This window comes from Berghia stephanieae, unplaced genomic scaffold (genome assembly GCF_034508935.2).
Source record: "Berghia stephanieae isolate SIO BIC M18660-M18661 unplaced genomic scaffold, UCSD_Bste_1.3 scaffold2273, whole genome shotgun sequence".
Taxonomy (NCBI): Eukaryota; Metazoa; Mollusca; class Gastropoda; order Nudibranchia; family Aeolidiidae; genus Berghia; species Berghia stephanieae.
Window position 1 is genome coordinate 134 of NW_027623372.1, and position 6,168 is coordinate 6,301.

At 33.1% G+C, this 6,168-nt stretch overlaps 1 pseudogene; it reads right to left on the bottom strand.

Moving 5' to 3' along the window:
• Window positions 1-208: 208 nt before the first annotated feature.
• On the bottom strand, window positions 209-4,393 carry LOC144961362 (uncharacterized; annotated as a pseudogene).
• Window positions 4,394-6,168: the final 1,775 nt, after the last annotated feature.

Here is a 6,168-nt window from a genome sequence, read left to right on the forward strand (position 1 = left end):
ACAGTCTTTTCCTTTTAGTGGCAATGGTCTAAAATCTCCATCATCACTATCCAGGTCAACAGTCATGAGACGCTTTAAACAGGGTTTGCCATTTCCTTTTCTGGATCATCGTCATCATTATCATCATCATCATCATCATCATAAATCATTTTTAAAAGATCTCACTGAATCGCAGTTGCTTTAATTTATGCTTTCCATTTCCTCTTACAACATCATCCTCATCGTCGTTACGATTATCAATACTTTCAGTAATTTGCACACGTTCAATCTTGGGCCGTCTATTTCCAATTACTTCATCATCATCATTATTATCATCATCATTCATGTCCACTTCATCTTCATCTCGATCCAAAATGGCTGTAATGTCACTTGTACGAGACACTTCGTGTCTCAACGTTCCAAATGCGCACTCAAGAATCTGGGCCAAGTTTGTCAGCCTCTTTCTGTCGTATCTCGCCTCATAATTCTGAATAGATAAAAAGGGCATACTAGAAGCATGAACAAGAATAAAAGTTGAATAAAACATTAAAAAAAAAAATGATAGCACAAATTATTAAAGTAACTTCTATAACAAGACTGAAATTTTAGACTCAAATATTTTAAATAAATGCGAGTAACATTTCAAAAGGGTTAACAAGAAATTTTTAATTGAGTTTACATCTTCCTGTTTTCTTCCCAAAATTAATTTGAATGAACTGAATTTAATTTTAAGCTGCTAAAGTTATGGAAAGGAAAAAGTACAGAACTAAAAAAAAATATTTGGTGAATGAGTTATCACAGATTCTGTCCCTTAATTTTAAACAGCACAGTGAATAGTTCTAAGAGGACAGAACACATAGCAACACTTTATTTTTTGGGTTAGATATTTCTACAGTGAACAAAACTCACAAATCACACAAAATCATTTAAAATCAAGCCTTACGCCAGATACCAGTCCCTGTGGAGAGGTCATTTTAATTTTTTTTTGTCATAAACTAAGGGACTGAATTTGGTAGACAATGCATTCATTTTTGAAAAAAGAATACAAACAACACAAAAAAGGAAACATTTTAAGTTCAAATCCATCCTAATAATAATAATAAAATAATAATAATAATAATTTAAAAAAATAATAAAATAATAATAATAATAATAATAATAATAATATAATAATAAAATAATAATAATAATAATAAAATAATAATAATAATAATAATAATAATAATAATAATAATAATAATAATAATAAGTCCACTCCGGAAATAATCGCAATTCGATTAATTGCAACTTTTCGGATAATCGCAACTTTATCCCAAGAACGGAATTAAATTCTATATAAAAGCCCACTGGTTAATTGCAACAAACTTCGGTAATTACAACAAATTTCGCCCTCAAAAATGGGCAAAATCAAGAAATCAAGCAAACAAAATATTAAATTTTACCGTAACAGGATGAAGAATTGAGAGTGAAGGGGATTTTAATGCTACATAGGTGTTTACACCACTCATACAGATAAAAGATGGCGGACTTTGTAGTATGGGTTTGAAATTTGTCATTCTGTGGCCAATTGAAATAGGAGTCAAGGGGCTGGGCATAGTCCCTTGGCAACAGGTAGACAATGACCCGTTGTTAATGACCAAAGGGACTCATTTTACACTTGAGTACGTGAGGGAATGTGAGTAAAGAATATTTTCCAAGGACTTAACTATGTACGCTCAGTCACACCCTATACCACATAGCCCACATATTTACTTCATCATATATATTTCTTCGTGAGAAAGTGTTTACACAATTTTTTTACACTGGGGTCTTACCGAAACATCTCTAGACTTTGTTCCCTGTAGCAAATTCCAATAATGACATCACAGACACGCCCATACTTGACAACGGGAGATGTTGACCGGGAATGTATTTTTTGGCCAACTCAGTAAAAAAACTGAGTGCTCAATTCATCATTTTGAATTTGAACACCGTAGATATGAACATTCTGGAAGAAAAAAAAAAAAAATCAAAGATTGATAACAAAATATGAAGAACCATCTAAACCTGGTGATCTGCCAGTAGGAAACTGAAGCTAAAAACGCACTATTAAAAAAACAATGTAGATTTTTGTTAAATCCAATCGAGACAAAACCGTAGTTCCTTACATGATTGCTTTACTCTGACATAAAAACAAAATGACATTACGAATCACGGATATAATTTTTATGAAAATCATTTTTAAAGTTTTGCAATATTTCTAAACACTCCTGTTACTACATAGCATGAAATTTGATAAAAATCATTGTGAAGTGCTTTGGACTTTTGAGGAGGACGCTATTTTGAAAACATTTATTAAATTATTATTATTTTATTATTATTATTATTATTATTATTATTATTATTATTATTATTATCTATATGACTATTTTCACAAACAGTCTTATGTATGTTAAAAAAAGTGCAATAAGTAATTTCAATGTAAAAATTTATCCATTGTCATTTAAAACCCAAATTTATTACTATTTTTTTTTAAATTGTAGACTAAATCATTTTTTCAAGAGAACTGTGGAAAAGGGTGCGACTTGAGTTTTAATTATTTTTACAAAACTAAATTCCTTCCAAAAAAAAATTAAAAAAATCTAATCTGAGCTGCATCTTATTGAGGTCTTGGTAAAAAAGATAAGATAAAATATGAAGTCAGATTAGAGTCAGATGAAATCTAACCCTACGTGTAAAAGGTTAAAACATTATATCCTTTTTTTTTAAGCTTACCATTGATGCTAGTTCAGCCAGTTCATTTCTCCAGTTTATTTTCTGTACATTCAAATGGTATTCTGGCTCATGTGGTAAAGCATCCCCAATCATTACCAAAACACAAATCCGACTGCCCTCCGGGCCATATTCTTAGCTACCTAAGGGCGAGTTCGTAACATTCTGGCACATCCCCTCCTCCTGTGCCCTCTGTGTCATTCACAAAAGTAACGACATCTGTAAAAAAAAATAATTTCAAGATAATTTTTTTACAGCAAGAATAGATAAAAAATAAAATTACACAAAAGCGTTGAGGACTCCGGGATCTCATTTACCACTTCCTAAAGTTTACAACCATGGTTAACTCTTTAAAATATAAATTTGATAATCAAACCACCAAACCAACATAAAATGGATATGTGAAATACATATTTTTTAACTTCAAATGAAAAGCTAAAATAAGTGGGATTGAAACTTGTTTGCTTGTACGGCTATGATTTGTTTCTTGTTTTTTCTGGAGATAAAATTATGACATGATTCTTTTGGGGTTTAAAAATGGCAAGATGGTCAAGTGGATAAGGACTCCTATTCTATTTGGAGACTCTATTCAAGCCCAATATCAGCATCTCTTTTCCTTTAAACAATTGCTCGCTTAGTGCCTAGTTATCATGTCTTTTCTCAAGAGAGACCCTTTTTACAAATAAATTTCCTAAAATATGAATAAAGGGAATTTTACTTATTTATTCTATTTAGTTATTTATTTTTCATGCCAAATCTAAAGAAAAAAAAAATATTTTTTATTCTTTTCCACTTCTTATTCTTAACTATATTAACTAAACAATCACATTTGTCATGCAATTTTCTTGTTCAGATTTATTTTCTTCACCAAAAACTTTAAGGAATAATTTTAGTTATAACTCTTAGAACTTTTCACTTTGTTGTTGTTTTTTTTTGTTTGTTGTTGTTGTTATATTTAATTTTCTAAACCAAATGATCATTTAATAATTCTGCTCACTGCTTTTGAGTTTTTATATTTATATTATTCTTGGGATCTGTCTTTTTGGGGTCTGTCTTACATTTTTCTGCGTTAATTCATGAAGAAAATAACAGGTAAGGAGACAGTTTGTAACTACTTGGGGGGCTCGATGCTCAGTTGACAGAGCACTATTTCATATACAAAGGGATCAGGATCAATCCTGGGTAAGGTTGCGATTTCTTTTGGATCCCCTTTCCCCTCCCACCCCATCCACCCAGCAAAAGATTTGGGGGGCTGAGTGGTTAAATCTGATGAACGGTACTGTGTAATGAACTAACATCCTATCTGAAGGGTAGTAAGAAATTGCTATGTCATTTAAAAGCTTTAGAAACTGGAATAAACTCTAACTCCAAGGGGCCCCACGGCTCTGAAGGTCCGCTTAGTCTTAGAAATTTGAGATGGTCCCAAAACCTACCGCAACACTGTCTGATAAGTCAAGACTTCGGATGTCATAAAAATGCTCTGCATCACAATAATCTCCATTTAGCAATGATGCCGACTCGAATGCCTGGAATGTCAGCTTGAAGCTTCTGAATGATGTCAGTGACTCGTGCCCCTTGGCTTCATCAATGCTTGTGACATGGAGCCTGTTGTGTCAAAGGAGAAGACGACATCCATTGGAGTTACCCATGGTGTCAGTGCCATCATTGGGGCTGATTTTATTACTGCTGATTAATTTTTTTTTCTGAATAGAAAAAAAGATAAGAAAAAATGGGGTGGAAAGATAAAATTATCTGATTATAATTTATCGGAATAATTATATAGACAAAGGAAAATAAACACTTTAAAAAATCGCTAAAAAAAAACAAACAAAAAATAAAAACACTATTCCTGAAACGGATGTGGCACAGAGTCTATGACTAATATTTTTTATCTATCAAAATGTTTGAGCCAGAAAATAGCAAGATGCTATAATAGTAACTAGATATTTAAATATCTTTTTCTTGTCCTGTATTTATAAAAAAAAAATAAATGTACAAATGATAGAAAAAAAAACTGCAATTCACTGTGGTGAAGATTTTAATACCGTTCGTCACCAAAGCAATTAAAAAATATATTTACAGCACTATCATTTACTGCTATGACCATCACAAATCTCTGTCCGACGTTAGCTACTTTAAGCAGGTTGATGATCCAAATTGCTATGACTCATGAGTGAAGGTGTCCCGATAGTTTCAGTTGGTAGAGCACTCGCCTCACAGGCAAAGTGACCGAGATCAACCCCCGGGTGCAGTCGAGATTTTTTTCTGACCCCTCCCCCCCTACCCCATGTCCACCCAGCAGTGAATGGGTACTGAATCTTTAGATTTGTCAGAAAGTACTTTGTGATGGGCTTCGTCTCATCCAAAAGATCGCAAACAATTGCTATTGTCCGTTTCAAGCAATAGAAACAGGAATAAACTCCGGCTCCATGGGTCCAATGGCTTTGAAGGTCTACTTTGTTTTTTACTCATTGATGTGATAGAAATACTCTAAAACCCAACGCAATGCTTTGGGCCCGTAAACCAGAACAATAATAGAGCAGTAAAGTTAGGTGCCCCAAACGAAACAATAACAAGTTGCTAGTGATTTCCGTTAGGACCGGAATAATTTACGCACAATAAAAGGTCTCCCAATTTTGTAGTTTGAGTTTAGGCCCAATTTCACTTTCATTATTGAAAATATGTTTACAAAAAATCTAACAATTTGCAGAAAAATAATATAAGGCTAAATTATTATGGGAAAAACAGGCTCCGAAAAATTCTCGTTTTGTTCACACCAGCGCAATAATTGCTCTGGTCTAAAAATAGATAGACTGTAACTTTTGATAAATTTAGAAAAATTTTACCTTTTGTTCCCTAAAATATCCATATCTAGACATTATTTGATGCATGATCGAGTATTTATGAAATTGTTTCTTTTGCCCCTAACGCCAAATCTAAAGTTATTTTTTTCTATTATTTACATTGGAACGTGAGCTGTCAAGACAGGAACTTTGTGGTTTGCCACATGCTTCTCGACCTTTGTTACGTTTGGGCACCTAATTTTACTGCCTATTTAAAACCAGCACATAATCGAAGCCCCAGTTATCAGACCTGCAAATATTTGCACGTTGCTCTGTCCCACGCCTTGGAGGGGACTCATGTCTGAAGACTTAAAAAGTAGAATTATAAAAAGTCATCTACAACATCCAAAAGTAATGTGATGTCATGAACGTGAAATGAGGAAGTGAAATAAGAAGTTTGAAAAAAAAAGCCCGTTGTTCCCCCCCCCATGCATGGTACCCTTTGCCTTGATGCAAAAGAGTACTCTAGATATTAGGTCTGATAACCGAAACGCGATAATTATAATTATGGGCTTGATTTAAACATTGTTCAATGGACAATTGCATTGATGAACCCATAACAATTAAATTAGGTGTAATAGACCAGCAAATGGGG